This window comes from Crinia signifera, chromosome 19 (assembly GCF_055691185.1).
Source record: "Crinia signifera chromosome 19, ASM5569118v1, whole genome shotgun sequence".
Classification (NCBI taxonomy): Eukaryota; Metazoa; Chordata; class Amphibia; order Anura; family Myobatrachidae; genus Crinia; species Crinia signifera.
The window spans coordinates 138,091,621-138,108,045 of record NC_139226.1 but is presented as its reverse complement, the minus strand read 5'-3'; the positions used below and the strand labels follow the sequence as shown (position 1 = coordinate 138,108,045).

General features: G+C 46.6%; 1 long non-coding RNA gene across 5 annotated transcripts in view; it reads left to right on the top strand.

The window, feature by feature from the left end:
• Positions 1–14,487: 14,487 nt before the first annotated feature.
• The window catches only part of LOC146043073 (uncharacterized), a 187,806-nt gene continuing 185,868 nt past the window's right edge, over positions 14,488–16,425 (top strand). For 4 of the 5 annotated variants that reach the window (XR_014464115.1, XR_014464112.1, XR_014464113.1 and 1 more), the window contains exon 1: positions 14,489–14,729. This is a non-coding gene — a long non-coding RNA (uncharacterized LOC146043073). Of the gene's footprint in view, positions 14,730–16,425 lie in introns of all 5 variants that reach the window. The other variant, XR_014464116.1, reaches the window with a different exon arrangement.

Here is a 16,425-nt window from a genome sequence, read left to right as displayed (position 1 = left end):
CCTGAGGTCACGAGTGGTTCATTCCTTGGATGCAGATGTACTGTCAAATTATCTCCAATGTGTTCTGTGAGAAACTATAATCGGTTCTATGTTCAGGTGCACCGCCAGATTCCTCCACCGGTGGCATGCTACAAGCTGAAGAGAGAGGGGCATTCTGTGAGCACAGAAAAGTATGTTACATGGCTTCTCATTATTACATCATTCCACTCACTGGATGCTCCCCCTCGTCATTTCTCCACATGCAATTCATCAAGGCGATGTCATCTCATAATATTTGCCTTAATTTTATCATCCTTCCCCTGTCTGGCCGCTGTGGCCTCCTTCATCTGCCTGGCCGCTGTGGCCTCCTTCATCTGCCTGGCCGCTGTGGCGTCCTTCATCTGCCTGGCCACTGTGGTGTCCTTCATCTGCCTGGCCGCTGTGGCGTCCTTCATCTGCCTGGCCGCTGTGGCCTCCTTCCCCTGTCAGGCCGCTGTGGCCTCCATCCTCTGTCTGCACGCTGTGGCCTCCTTCCCCTGTCTGGCCGCTGTGGCCTTTTTAATCTGCCTGGCCGCTGTGGCCTCCTTCCCCTGTCAGGCCGCTGTGGCCTCCATCCTCTGTCTGCACGCTGTGGCCTCCTTCCCCTGTGTGGCCGCTGTGGCCTCCTTCCCCTGTCTGGCCTGTGTGGCCGCTGTGTCCTCCTTCCCCTGTGTGGCCGCTGTGACCTCCTTCCCCCTTCCTGGCCGCTGTGGTTTACTTCCCCTGTCTGGCCCTTCCTCTGCCTGGCTGCTGTGGTTTACTTCCCCTGTCTGGTCCTTCCTCTGCCTGGCCTCTGTGGTTTACTTCCCCTGTCTGGCCCTTCCTCTGCCTGACCGCTGTGGTTTACTTCCCCTGTCTAGCCCTTCCTCTGCCTGACCACTGTGGTTTACTTCCCCTGTCTGGCCCTTCCTCTGCCTGGCCGCTGAGGTTTACTTCCCCTGTCTGGCCCTTCCTCTGCCTGACCACTGTGGTTTACTTCCCCTGTCTGGCCCTTCCTCTGCCTGGCCGCTGAGGTTTACTTCCCCTGTCTGGCCCTTCCTCTGCCTGACCACTGTGGTTTACTTCCCCTGTCTGGCCCTTCCTCTGCCTGGCCGCTGAGGTTTACTTCCCCTGTCTGGCCCTTCCTCTGCCTGGCCGCTGTGGTTTACTTCCCCTGTCTGGCCCTTTCTCTGCCTGGCCGCTGTGGTTTACTTCCCCTGTCTGGCCCTTCCTCTGCCTGGCCGCTGAGGTTTACTTCCCCTGTCTGGCCCTTCCTCTGCCTGGCCGCTGAGGTTTACTTCCCCTGTCTGTCCCTTCCTCTGCCTGGCCGCTGTGGTTTACTTCCCCCGCATGATGCTCTGTCCTCCATTTATTGCCTGACCACCAGATCCTACTTTCCCCATATTGCTGCTTTGTCCTCCTGCCCTCGTCTTCCCCTATGTCATCAAATCAGGCTCCTGCTTTCCATCATTCATTTGTTCGTACAATAGAACCTATATATTATAATACAATTAATGCATCTTCATAGTACCAAATAGTCTGTGGATTTTATCCCTTGATAGAAAAGTCTGGCATGCAGCACCTGTAATACCTTGTGTATGTACCATTCGTGTTTGAACCTCCAGCATCACCGTGGGTGCAGTATGTCCCTTGCCAGTGGGAGGGGGGCTATAAGCAACAGCTGTGATCATAATACAAAACTTCCACCAACATCATGTTTCACAGTTTTTATCAATCATATCCACATTCGCCCCCAAGCACCCCCCCCCCCCCATACCCATACACACTCCTGTGCCCCCCCCCCCATGCCTCAACTCACACAATATTAGTAATGCTTCTTTCATATCCACTGTTTTTATTGTCACTCAAGTGTAGTTACATCGTTATGTTTTCACATTTAATCCTTAGAATTAGTCGTCACCCCTCCATAAATAGAGCGGAAAGCCAAGGACTGAGACGTATAAATCCTTCTTTTCAAGGACAAGATCCTCTGAGAAAGCCAAAAAAGCTCTAATTTAAAAATAAAAATGAATAGATAAAAACTGTTGTTATTAGAACCTGTCAGTTGGGTGCTGAATGGACTTATAAGGCAGATACATCACAGGAATGCATTCTGCTGTGACTCAGGACAGGACTTTAGTGTCCACGTCTATAAACCACAGTACGAGGTGAAACGCGCTCACTGTTAGTATTATCCCTATATAGAGTTCTCCTTCCTATCGCTTTGTATTTATAAGGAACAGGCTGACCACTTGGACATACGATGAGTTTCATATTTGATGAATTATCGGGACCCAGCAGTGTCGCAGAGAAGTGACTGATATGGCAGCCCGAGTCTGTATCCCAGGGGCCATATTATCAGGAATAATGGTGCCACTGCTTTTGTAGTCCCTTTATGACCTACTGTGTTACTTTATGGGCAAAATTGACATAGCTGTTATGTGTTTTCAGTGTTAGACTTGCACTTATGACCACATGGGAACTTCATGCAAGTTGCCCGATTAGAATATCATGTGTTTTTGGCTGGGGTTTATGGTTGGCAAAGTGGGTAATGAAGCATCCTCAGATGACACAGCACTAAATAAATTAGCATTTTATTCCAAAAGGGTCTCATCGCTCTACTTGTGCTGCCCCCTCTCTGCCAGTCACTCCACTGGCTCCTAACCCTCTAACCTACAATACTCTCCCCCTCACTGCTCCTCCTTAGATCTTCAGCCTCATTTCCTTACACACTTCCCGCCCTCCGCTAACGATTGACCTCTCTTCCCCGCCCTCCTCACTGCATTCCATTATCGCATTCAGGATTTCTCCGGGGCAGCTCCTAACCTCTGGAATTCCCTCCCTCGCTCTATCTTATCTTTTCATCCTGTAGCTTGGCACCCCTCCGCTATCTTCTCCCATTGTGTCCAGTACCCGTCCCCCCCATATCCCCCTATAGATATGCTAATTGCACACTGTAAATATGTATCTATGTGAAATTGGTAACTTGTTTGTGTAACTCTGTACTTCCAGAACTTACTGTCAGTCGTATCTCCATTGTTCGGCATTTGTTGCACCTTAAGAGATGAGAACAAAAGGGAAGCGCGCTACTGGTACTTTGAGTCCCATTTATAACTCCACGGGATTTAATATATAAGAAACTTAATAATAATTGATATCGTGCTTCGGTTTCAGTACATCGGTAACCAGTTTTTAAACCAAGTGTTTTTATTGAAAGCTTCCAATAACACAAAGAAACAATAAACCTAAAAAGTAACTAAATAAAAGATGATGAAGACAACGGAGCACACACAGCAGAGGCAATATAAACCTACCATGAAAGTCGAGCACATTATAACATCATTTGGTGAGATACAAATTGCTGCAAGAAGATGTAAATGTGGAACAGAACTGAGTAGCCACCGGGAATACAGAGATCAGTAGATTAGGCAGATGTAGGGCACACATGCAGTACAAATCAGTAAAGCTGTGTACACATGGGGGTGATAGGGGCTAAAATCGTTGGAAATATGGTCGCTGGCAACCATATTGCCAGTGATTGGAGTATGTCCCGGCGATAAATCGCCGGGTGCGCGCTCCCGTTTTCAGCCCCGTTCTAATCGCTGGTCGCAGCTGATTACCTCTGCGGCTTCCCCGGCAGAGGTTCCTTCTCATCAGCAACCATCTCTGGTCACTGATGAAAAGGAGAAACTGAGCAATATATCTCCCCCGTGTGTACGGGGCTTAACAGTGATACCCGATAAGAGGCATAAGCTGGTAGAGGTGGTCATCGTGTAACATTTTGTATATATGTCTCGTCCCCCCTGCTCCTTCCACTCTCCATCCCAACACACATTTTTTCCTGTCCCCTTTGCCATTTTGTCTCATTTTATTCCCCTCGCCTCTTATTTCATACTTGATTATTATACTGTTTATATTGTGTTCTACACATACAGTTGGTCGTAAATGCTCCTCAAGGGGTCTGCTTTCCTTAATTCCCAAACACCCAGCGTTTTACAATGTCAGGGTGAATTTCCGGCCTGATCTATAATAAATCCAGTTGGGGATCCAGAGATGGAACCACGATCCATCTCATTCTGTCCCTGCCAATCTCATTCCAGGAGAGTAAGGCCTATAGCCTGTGTCTACTAGAATACATTCTGGAAGTTTTATTTCTCTATCCCTGGAGAGAGTGGACCCAGCGCCCCCCCCCCCCCCCCCCCCTCCTCGCTGCATTAAATAATTATTTTCTATGAAACTGAAAAGGTTACAAAAACTGCTAAACCCAATTCGGAGCCCCTACAAAGCTTGCAATCTCTGACGCTGGCAATGCATCAGAACGAACAGTTCGCAATCTGGCACCTTCGCAGACACAATAGGTCTTACGTGTGTAATGTCACATAAGATCTATCGGAAGATCTGCAGCTCCCAGCATACCGGTCAGATCTGAGGTGCGACACATAAGATCACAGGATCGCACACCCATCGTACCAACACGCACCACCATGGGCACAAGAAAAACACAATGCATCGTGAGACCCATCGAAATCGTGCGTTTGGCCTGAAATCGCTCTGGTGCATGGCCAGCTGTACCCAAAAGACAGATCTCTGCAGTAAAGGAGTTTTGTGCCATAGAACAAACCGCTATTATCTTGTGGAACCCTCCCGAGGTCTCTCCAGACTCTATGACATCAAGAATCTACACTGTTCTCTATTGATTCTAACCTGATGAAGAGAGCAGACCAAGGGGGAAAAGCTCATGTTTAAAGAGATGCCTTTCTGTAAAAATATAATATATTTCCTCCTAATAAGGTAAAATATTTGCAGAGGGGAGAACACAGAGCAGAAGCTCCTTACTGTCTTCTAAGGGTTGTTTATTCATCACAGCCTGCAGATTCTCCTGTCCCGGCTGCTGCGTTCTCCTGCACTGGATGCACATGGTGGGGTCTGCGCTACGCTGATGGGAACTGGCTGCTTATATCCTGGAACTAGTAATAATATAGATTGCCGCATCTATTATACTGCATGGCAGGACATTGGTGTACTCATCACTGCGCGGCACCAGGCCTACTGCAGGTTATGCTGTATCACAGTGCTCCCGTGATCCCTGATTGTCATCATCAGGAACATTCCACTATCATGGGCGTTCTATGGAAGATAGCTCATAGCAACCAATAAGATTATATCATCTTCTAGAAGGTGCAAAGAAAATATTAGAATCTGATTGGTTGCTATAGAACACCCATCTGCCTCCATTCCCCTCCTCACATCATGTCACTGCAGCCCTGTCCTCACTGACACATCACTCATCTCCTGATATACTCTGTGCTGCTGGGGGCCCTGATCCTCACACTGTATAACTCATGCTGGCCACACATCAGACCAACTTTCCTCCAACCATCCAACTAGTTGGTTGGTTGGACTGAAAATCTGGTACTGTATGGGGGCAAATGCCAATAAGCAATTATCTTACAAACTCAGGAGAATGGACAAAAACATTCAGTGAAATTGTTTACATCAAATAGGTCCAACTACAGTACATTGACTGAGTGACAGTTGTTGTCCATTTTCAGATTTGGGAAACAAATGACTTCATTACAAATTACATTTGCTCCTATCCAGTACCAGGTTTTTTTTCCATCCAACCAACTAGTTGGTTGGTTGGAGAAAAGTAAGTCTGATGTGTGGCCAGCATCAGTCTGTGGCTTCCTGCTGCCTCCATTCCCAGGCTCACATCATGTCACTGCCCCTGTCACATGCAGCCCTGTCCTCACTCATCTCCTGATATACTCTGTGCTGCTGCTGGCATTTTGATTATATGATTGCTAACCCCATGCAGTCCATCTTCATACTAGGGATACATACACATGCAGGAGATAAATATTGCTTAGTAAATGCTCTTAACTGGGCCACACCACTTTTATTGAGACATTTGTGACGTTGAGCCATGTATGAGGCAGATCATCATGGCACCTGCTATCATCATGCCACTGATGTCACTGTGCCAGGGAGTTTCACCTTTGGGGTGCCAACATCTGTAAGAGATGTGCGAAACATCAGCTAAAAATCCCAGCTTCGCTCACATTTGTTATATCAATTCAAATAAAAATTGTTGTTTAAAAAAAAGATTATAATTCCTATATGAGGTGACATTACCGGTCATTATGATGAATACAGATTATATTTCTTATATAAGGTGACATCATAGGTCATTAGGATGTATACAGATTATATTTCCTATATAAGGTGACATCACAGGTCATTATGATGTATACAGATGATATTCCCTATATCAGGTGACATTACAGGTCATTATGATGTATACAGATTATATTCCCTATATAAAGTGACATCACAGGTCATTATGATGTATACAGATTATATTCCCTATATAAGGTGACATCACAGGTCATTATGATATATACAGATTATATTTCCTATATAAAGTGACATCACAGGTCACCATGATGAATACAGATTATATTTTTTATATAAGGTGACATCACAGGTCATTAGGATGTATATAGATTATATTTCCTATATAAAGTGACATCACCGGTCATTATGATGTATACAGATTATATTTCTTATATAAAGTAACATCACCGGTCATTATGATATATATAGATTATATTTCTTATATAACGTGACATTACCGGTCATTATGATATATACAGATTGTATTTCCTATATAAGGTGACATCACCAGTCATTATGATGTATACAGATTATATTCCCTATATCAGGTGACATTACCGGTCATTATGATGTATACAGATTATATTCCCTATATAAGGTGACATCACCGGTCATTATGATGGATACAGATTATATTCCCTATATAAGGTGACATTACCGGTCATTATGATGGATACAGATTATATTCCCTATATAAAGTGACATTACCGGTCATTATGATGTATACAGGTTATATTTCCTATATAAAGTGACATCACCGGTTATTAGGTTGTATACAGATTATATTCCCTATATAAGGTGACATCACCAGTCATTATGATGGATACAGATTATATTTCCTATATAAAGTGACATCACCGGTCATTAGGATGTATACAGATTATATTTCCTATATAAAGTATCATCACAGGTCATTATGATGTATATATATTATATTTCCTATATAAAGTGACATCACAGGTCATTAGGATGTATATAGATTATATTTCCTATATATAAGGTGACATCACAGGTCATTATGATGGATACAGATTATATTCCCTATATAAAGTGACATTACAGGTCATTATGATGGATACAGATTATATTCCCTATATAAGGTGACATTACCGGTCATTAGGATGTATACAGATTATATTTCCCATATAAAGTGACATTACTGGTCGTTATGATGTATACAGATTATATTTCCTATATAAAGTGACATCACAGGTCATTAGGATGTATATAGATTATATTTCCTATATATAAGGTGACATCACAGGTCATTATGATGGATACAGATTATATTTCCTATATAAAGTGACATCACCGGTCGTTATGATGAATACAGATTATATTTCCTATATAAAGTGACATCACCGGTCATTATGATGTATACAGATTATATTTCCTATATGAAGTGACACTACAGGTCATTATGATGGATACAGATTATATTCCCTATATAAAGTGACATCACCGGTTGTTATGATGAATACAGATTATATTTCCTATATAAAGTGACATCACCGGTTGTTATGATGGATACAGATTATATTTCCTATATAAGGTGACATCACCGGTCGTTATGATGAATACAGATTATATTTCCTATATAAAGTGACATCACCGGTCATTGGCCCTTATTCTGATCGGTGCGGATATTCCCGAATTCTTACGGTGCGGTCCGCACGCCACGCTGTGCTGCCGCGTGCGGCCATCGTCCGTAGAAACGCCCACGTGTCCTCCGCATTCGGACGGACTCACTCTTTAAGAACAGGGCGTGTTTACGGACGACATACAAACCATGCGTGTGCGGGGGAAACACTCCGATTCTGCACGGTATTACAGAGTATGCACGGGAATCCCGCATCCAAACGGATGGCAAGCGGTGCTTCCGCACGGAAGCGGTGTATTTACGCAAAACTACTCACTATTATGTCTATTCTGCAATACATCACATGACCCACTTATTCAATTACCTATCCTCATAAAAAAATGTTTATTTGGAATTGGAATCAATTAGATGCCAATATATCCTTACAAGCATGCCTAACACATGCATTGCACACATTAACCCTTCCAGCAATTGAAGTGCAATGGTTTCAATTAAAGCACTGACAAGCGTCCTATTAGTGAGTAATGAGTAAAGGAGTCGATTGTATTGGGTTCAGGTGTTAATGCTTGTAGTCATTAGGCGTTCCGTACGCCTACCGCAAGACCGAGTGGTTTCCGCAAAGCAATACTTGACTTATGGACACCGCACATTTCTATCGGTTTTGGTCGCGTGCATTCGGAGTGCTATCCGAATGCACGCCCCCCAACATAAGTGTACTCCCCCGTGTCCGCCCATGTTTCCTCCCAGTTTTTCCCACTTTGAAACTACGCCCATGTCTCATTCCGCATGACGCCCAGAATACGCCCATATTTCCAGACTGATTGCGGTGCACAGTTTTGTACGGGATTTGCCCGAACAGGTACGGAGTCAATGCGTGGCACATGCGCGTTGCGTTCTCCACGCATGCGCAGACGCCGTAAAGACGCTATCCGAAAGTATGCGGAAAAGTACGCATCAATCAGAATAAGGGCCATTATGATGTATACAGATTATATTTCCTATATAAAGTGACATCACCAGTTGTTATGATGGATACAGATTATATTTCCTATATATAAGGTGACATCACCGGTCGTTATGATGAATACAGATTATATTTCCTATAAAAAGTGACATCACCGGTCATTATGATGGATACAGATTATATTTCCTATATAAAGTGACATCACAGGTCGTTATGATGTGTACAGATTATATTTCCTATATAAAGTGACATCACCGGTCGTTATGATGAATACAGATTATATTTCCTATATAAAGTGACATCACCGGTCGTTATGATGAATACAGATTATATTTCCTATATAAAGTGACATCACCGGTCATTAGGATGTATACAGATTATATTTCCTACATAAAGTGACATCACCGGTCATTATGATGGATACAGATTATATTTCCTATATAAGGTGACATCACAGGTCATTATGATGTATACAGATTATATTTCCTATATAAAGTGACATTACAGGTCATTATGATGTATACAGATTATATTTCCTATATGAAGTGACATCACAGGTCATTATGATGGATACAGATTATATTCCCTATATAAAGTGACATCACCGGTCATTATGATGTATACAGATTATATTTCCTATATAAAGTGACATCACCGGTCGTTACATACAAAGGTTTGCTGGGAATTTTTTCACACCTATTTTGACAAATTCCCTTGGCACTCAGAGGGTTAATATTAGTTCCTATATGCCTGCAGGTGCATTATACCCACTCTAGTAATAATAATAATGATGATGTACAGTATATGGAAGGTACAAGGCTGGTCCTTATATGGATCTGCACAATGAGGGCTCACTCTCTCTATTTAAATATAGATAAAACTTTTCACTGAAATTTCTGATATAGTCAAAGATAAATGACACTTTGTAAATGATAGATAAACACTACTTGAACCGAAGCTTTTAGCTGCAGATTCAAACAAACAGTGGATGGAAAAAAAAAAAATCACTTAACTTAAAAATGGTAAGAGTGTTTTATTACTGGAAAATTATAAGAAAGTGTATTTTATGACGCTCATAAATAGATATGTAAAAGTTTCCATACATTGACATATCTACGCGTTCAGGTTACGGCTTATTGTTAGAAATATAACCCAGGTCTCTAGCATTTCCTATATTTACTTTTTTTTTTGTTACCATTTACAATGAAAAAATTATTACTTCCAAGTTCTGTTTCATCTGCTGTGAAGTCCTCACAAAAGTTCCACACTTCTCCAGTATAGATGTAAGATAACAATATGACAAAGGCATCGAGACCACCTGCGACATAACTCGCAACTTTCAGGTCATCCGAGGAGGGACACTTGCGCGCGCCCAAAATTAGGGGGTGTGGCTTGTCGTGGGAGGGGGTGTGGTCTATAATTGCATCGTCCTGTGAGGCCACACCCCATTTTACGCTGTGGGGGCATGGCCTTGAGGCTCTTGCCAAGCCCCCAGCCTCTCTGGATGCGGGGGATAGACGCTGTGCGAAAGCACACACCGTCTATTTTCCACTTGGAAAAAGCCAGCCCCAGCTTACAGTGCAGCCAGCCAGCCTATCCTCGTGACAAGTGTGTGAGAGGCATGGCTGGACGGAACGCAGCATCACGCGTCATAGGGGGCGGACCAAACCCAACTATTGGCTGCCGGAGGATGTTTGCCATCTAGTAGCAGCTACATAGCTGCTAGGGGCGAGCTGCCTACAACTCTTCAGCCGCCAGTGTGTCCCATGTGTGTGGTCTGTGGTGCGCACATGTGCGCTACATCTCCGTGCCCCAGGGAGCGGCGATCGGTGAGCGGGCAGCTCTGCGCTCACTGCACAGGCTCAGCCCAGGCAGGAGGCACAGTGATTACAACCCGCAGTGTACCAAGGGCAGGGGAGGTTGCAGCGGGAGGTATAAACAGTATTTATCTCCCGCGGCAACGCCCCCCCACCTGCGGGACACTGCAGGCCACAGGTGGGACGCCGGGACAGGCCCTGATAATCGGGACTGTCCTGGCAATATCGGGACGGTTGGGAGCTATGTTCTGCCACTGTATGGGGAACATTTACCAAGGTCTTGTGAAAAAGCTCCAATCAGTAGACTGTACTACCGCCACGTATAGCAGCAATTACAGATGAAGTAACGGAAATGTATTCCAAATAATAGAAGCATGGGAGGGAAGGATCCAAAGATTTCCAGTGGATTACACATTTGTCCAGATCACAGTGTTAGGTACCACGGGAGATACTTGGTGTAATCTCTCAGTGTGGGACAGTTAGTGTGGCAATAGCCAAAAAAGTAGATTTGAATATCCTCTAATGTAGAAAGAGAGATATTTCCAATCCCATCCTCTAGATAAATCGATGGACCCCTTTGTGGCCTTTTTCCAATCGCTTTCCAGTTGATGTAATCGGTATCTAGTGAAATAGAAGCTGATTGCAGTAATGCGCCCCTACATGCATTCTGCACAGAGGAGGGTGTCCCACAAGGTGACCTATGTGCCTGCCTAGGGTCCAGCAGGTATCAGGTAGGTTCATAAAGACATTCTGGGGTAGGGTTTGTGGTCATGGTTAGGAAGAGATTTGGGGTTGTCAGGGTCAGAATTAGGGTAGTGATGATTCATGTCCCTTATTTACCAATGTGTAGGTTCAGGCCCAGTGTATAGATTGTCAGCTGCTGTGTAAGGTGGGATTGCAGTCTCCTTTACACATTCATCTGTACACCTAGGTCTTGCCGAGTCCAAGAACTACTAGGTCCTGACCCAATAGTCCTGAGACGGAGCCTATTGACTTACTAGGGACCAGCGGCCCAGCTTAGCCATGATCTCTCATAGGATGAGAAATGGTTTGGTACACACGGCACGCACCAAGGTACTCTAGCGATATTGCATTGGTGGGGGTCCAAACCAGTATTTTGCCTAGGGCCACATAAGGTCCAAATCCAGCTCTGATTCACAGACAATACCCTGCATAAAACCTTACCAAGACTACAACAGGACTTCCTACTAAGTGTATCATCCTGTACCCTGCGTTCCCAGGAATATGTCTTCTGCTCTTTAGGTGGCTACAGGTACGTTCTAACATGCCAAATTACAATGCCTTTAGTCCAAGCACCTTACACCCTGCAGGAGAAATAGTGCTATATAATTACAATTATTAATAACATAGGGGTAGATTTATTAAGCTCCGTGAAGTGATAAAGTGGGTTTTATCACCGACCAATCAGCTCCTACCTGTCATTTTTCAAACCAAGCCTGTAACTTCACAGTTAGGAGCTGATTGGCCGGTGATAAAAAACAGACACTTTATCACTTCACCGAGCTGAATAAATCTACCCCATAGTTTTTCTGCTGTTAAAATTCAGTCACTGACTAAATTCTCCAAAGGTGAGAAAAGTTAAAGGAAGCATCGCAAGTAAGAATATACAAACTATCAGGACTACAGTATGTTGTGACATAAATACGTCTTTGTTTGAACAAAATAGGGCATTGTTAATATCTGCCCCGGCCTGCTGCGCTGCTTGTCTTTGGAGCATGGACTAGGGAACGCGGTGGAGCGGTCTGTGGGTAAGAGGTGTCTACAGAATGGTCTCTCAGGAATAAAATGCGATCGTTCCCCTTTAACGGTCTTGAATTAAATCCTCAGTTTCAAGCGCATGTGAAGAAGTCCCACATTAATTACATTGGACACGTTTAATATGAACATTGGGATATGATTTAACTTGTGATCATTAATGCGGACAGGAGTGATAATGATTGAGTTGGAACGCTCTGCAAGATGGGGCTGCAGGGGGATAGAAGTCCCAGTTCTGTACCTGAGTTTACGCCTCTCCAGACTAACATTGTACCGACCTGGATAATGCTTGGAAATGAAAACCTTCCAGCATCAGAGTTCAGTCTAGAGCCCAAATGGCTGACACTGGTGTCAGTAAGACATACTTACTGACATTGCGCATTATCTGTAATACACCACAGCAAACATTCATACTCTGGCTTTCATTGTATGAAGCACACTTACAGTGATTCTGGTAACTGCTCCAAATCAGGATCAGAAGGGCAACTAAACTAGTGTGGGCCAGTACCAATAAAACAGCCAAAATGATATGCCAGTGATGGGATTGAAAAGTACAGTAAAATGTACAGTACATATAAATACTTTCCGCCCTTAATGTGCTCAACGCACTGTAATGCCTCAGACACGGCCGCCAACAGCTGTTCTGGGCCCCAGTAATGCAAGGGGGTGTGACCTTATCTTGGAGGTGTGGTCCATATAGCTAAGATTAGGGAGGGAGGGGTTTCGTGTTATCACGCTCCTATAGGCGGAGGAGACTACTGTGTTCAACAGCAGCCCAGGTTCTCTTCTTTTCTCTGCCCCCAGTTCACAGTCTGCAAGTCATAGATCACAGACAAGTCGTGTGTGTGTGTGGGGCCCCTGGGCGACTGCTCCTTGCTGCTCTGTTATGAATGCAGCTATCTCCGAAATCACTGCATATGTGGGCCTTAGTAATATGTTAAACCTGTATAATGTTAAACCTGCCTCAGCACCAGGTCATTTACCCACAGAAATATTATCTCCCTTTGGGGCCCATTTATCATTGTATGGCATATGCATTTACTACCCAGGATTAGATTGCATTGCAATATGCAATCCGTTAGGTTGAATGTATCATCCTGTAGTCGCAGGAACAGGCTTCTCTGCGCTCTGCTTCGCTGGGTGCCTGCGCATGTGCGGTTAGCGCTGACCCCGTCCGTCCCCGCTACAATGGGTTACTGCCATCTCAGAATGGCAGCAGCACAGGGACCCATTGTGTGGCTGTCCGATGTTGTCACACCATCAATGTTACCTATCCAATGGTACCATCGATGGTGAGCATCAATGGGCAGCCAACAGTTGGCTTTTCCTAGGGCAGTGCACTGCTTGGACACAGTAAGTGGGTCCCTTGCGCGATGAAAGGGGGATGTGGCATGTGTAAATGAGGGTGGGACATATGCAAATGATGTCCCACTGCCGGGCCGCTCCCCATTTTCACCTTCTGCGTCGCTGCATAGATGCTATGCGCACAGCATCTATTCTTTCGTGCTGCGGGGACTCCCAACTGCCCACCCCTCCACGCCGCGGGACACTGCCTGCCCTGGGCAGTGGGTTGGGACCAGCAAAGACGGGACTGTTGGGAGGTATGCTGTGGTGGAGTAATAGAGATACAGTGGGAGCGCTGAGGATGCCACATACAGGAGGAGAGAGCGCGGTAGGGATGGTTTATGGCCGATGTTGAATACTGTTGCCATCGATAGGGGAGAACTAGATGTTTTCCTCCATTGATGGTACAACAAAACTGATGTTTCGCTTTTTTTTTTTCAAAGTGCGAGTACATGGAGCTTAGCTCCGCCCCTGACAACCATGAAGCCTTGCCCCCATGTTGTGATTGGCCGTCGGGCCAGTCAGTCAAAGGAAATGGATGACCATCGATAGATAAAACTTTCGATGGACATCCTTCACATAGTTTATAACTATTGATGGCCAATTGAAGTATCGCCATCGATGGCGACAGCACCAATGGCCATCCCTAGTCAGCGCCCTAGTCAGCGCGGGGGAGTGGCGGACAGTGGTTATTAGCTCCGCCCCGGCAAGCAGTATGTGCGCGGCAGCCAATGAGCAGCAGTCTTAGTGCTCCCCGCGGCCTGTGTGTAAGTGCTCCTGATTGGCCGCTCTGTCAGATGGGGAATGGCGCGAAGCTGCTGCGGTTGGTGTCGGCTTCCTGTCAGTGTATGAGACGGATGTACCTCACGCCACGCCGCTGCGTGAGGTACAACCAACCCATACCAACCCCCGTCAGCCCACTGCGTGAGGTACACCCGCCTCCTATCTGTCCCCGCCGCCGCTGTGTGAGGTAACGACCACCCCACACCTCTTCCCGCAGAGCTGTCACACGGCCCGGGGACAGGTATCCCTGCTGAGACCCCTCCTGACACAGGTGACATAAGCGTTATGTATAATGGCCGCACAGACCTGTATGTTCTATGTTCTCACCGCTGCTTTACACTGTAATCACTGCTCGGTAACTCAGGTATATGTTACATATATGGGCGCCCCTGTCCAGTCATATATCATGGCCTAGTGCCTCCAACCTGGCCCCTGTGCCCCCAACCTCCTAGTGCCCCTCCCATGTGTCCCCCAAACACCTAGCCCCTCTCCCACGTGTCCCCCAACCACCTAGCCCCCTCCCACGTGTCCCCAAACCTCCTAGTGCCCCTCCCATGTGTTCCCCAAGCACCTAGCCCCCCTCCAATATGTCCCCCAACCACCTAGCCCCTCTCCCACGTGTCCCCCAACCACCTAGCCCCTCCCACATGTCCCCCAACCACCTAGCCCCCCCCACGTGACCCCAACCTCCTAGTTCCCCTCACACGTGTCCCCCAAGCACCTAGCCCCTACCACGTGTCCCCCAACCTCCTAGACCCCCTCCCACATGACCCCCAACCACCTAGCCCCCCTCACACGTGCCCCCAACCTCCTAGCCCCCCTCTAATGTGTCCCCCCAACCACCTAGCCCCCCTCCCCTGTGCCCCCAACCTCCTAGTGCCCCTCCCATGTGTCCCTGAAGCACCTAGCCCCTCTCTCCTCACACGTGTCCCCTAAACTCCTAGCCCCCCTCCCACGTGACCCCCAACCACCTAGCCCCCCCTACCACATGTCCCCCAACCTCCTAGCCCCCCTCCAATGTGTTCCCCAACCACCTAGCCCCCCTCCCACGTGTCCCCCAACCTCCTAGCCCCCCTCCCACGTGTCCCCCCAACCACCTAGACCCCCCTCCCACATGCCCCCCAACCACCTAGCCCCCCTCCCACGTGTCCCCCAACCACCTAGCCCCCCTCCCACGTGTCCCCCAACCTCCTAGCCTCCCTGCTCCTCCCCTGTGAGATATGTCATAGTTAATAGCACCAGATATCTGTGCCCCTCCCCTGCTGGGGGGATATTTCCCTGCTCCTCCCCTGTGAGATATAGTTAATAGCATCGGATATCTGCGCCCCTCCCCTGGTGAGGGGATATTTCCCTGCTCCTCCCCTGTGAGATATGTCATAGTTAATAGCACCGGATATCTGCGCCCCTCCCCTGGTGGGGGGATATTTCTCTGCTCCTCCCCTGTGAGATATGTCATAGTTAATAGCACCGGATATCTGCACCCCTCCCCTGGTGGGGGGATATTTCCCTGCTCCTCCCCTGTGAGATATAGTTAATAGCACTGGATATCTGCGCCCCTCCCCTGGTGAGGGATATTTTTCTGCTCCTCCCCTGTGAGATATGTCATAGTTAATAGCACCGGATATCTGCACCCCTCCCCTGGTGGGGGGATATTTCCCTGCTCCTCCTCTGTGAGATATAGTTAATAGCACTGGATATCTGCGTCCCTCCCCTGCTGGGGGATATTTCCCTGCTCCTCCCCTGTGAGATATGTCATAGTTAATAGCACCGGATATCTGCACCCCTCCCCTGGTGGGGGGATATTTCCCTACTCCTCCCCTGTGAGATATAGTTAATAGCACTGGATATCTGCGCCCCTCCCCTGCTGGGGGATATTTCCCTGCTCCTCCCCTGTGAGATATAGTTAATAGCACCGGATATCTGTGCCCCTCCCCTGCTGGGGGATATTTCCCTGCTCCTCCCCTGTG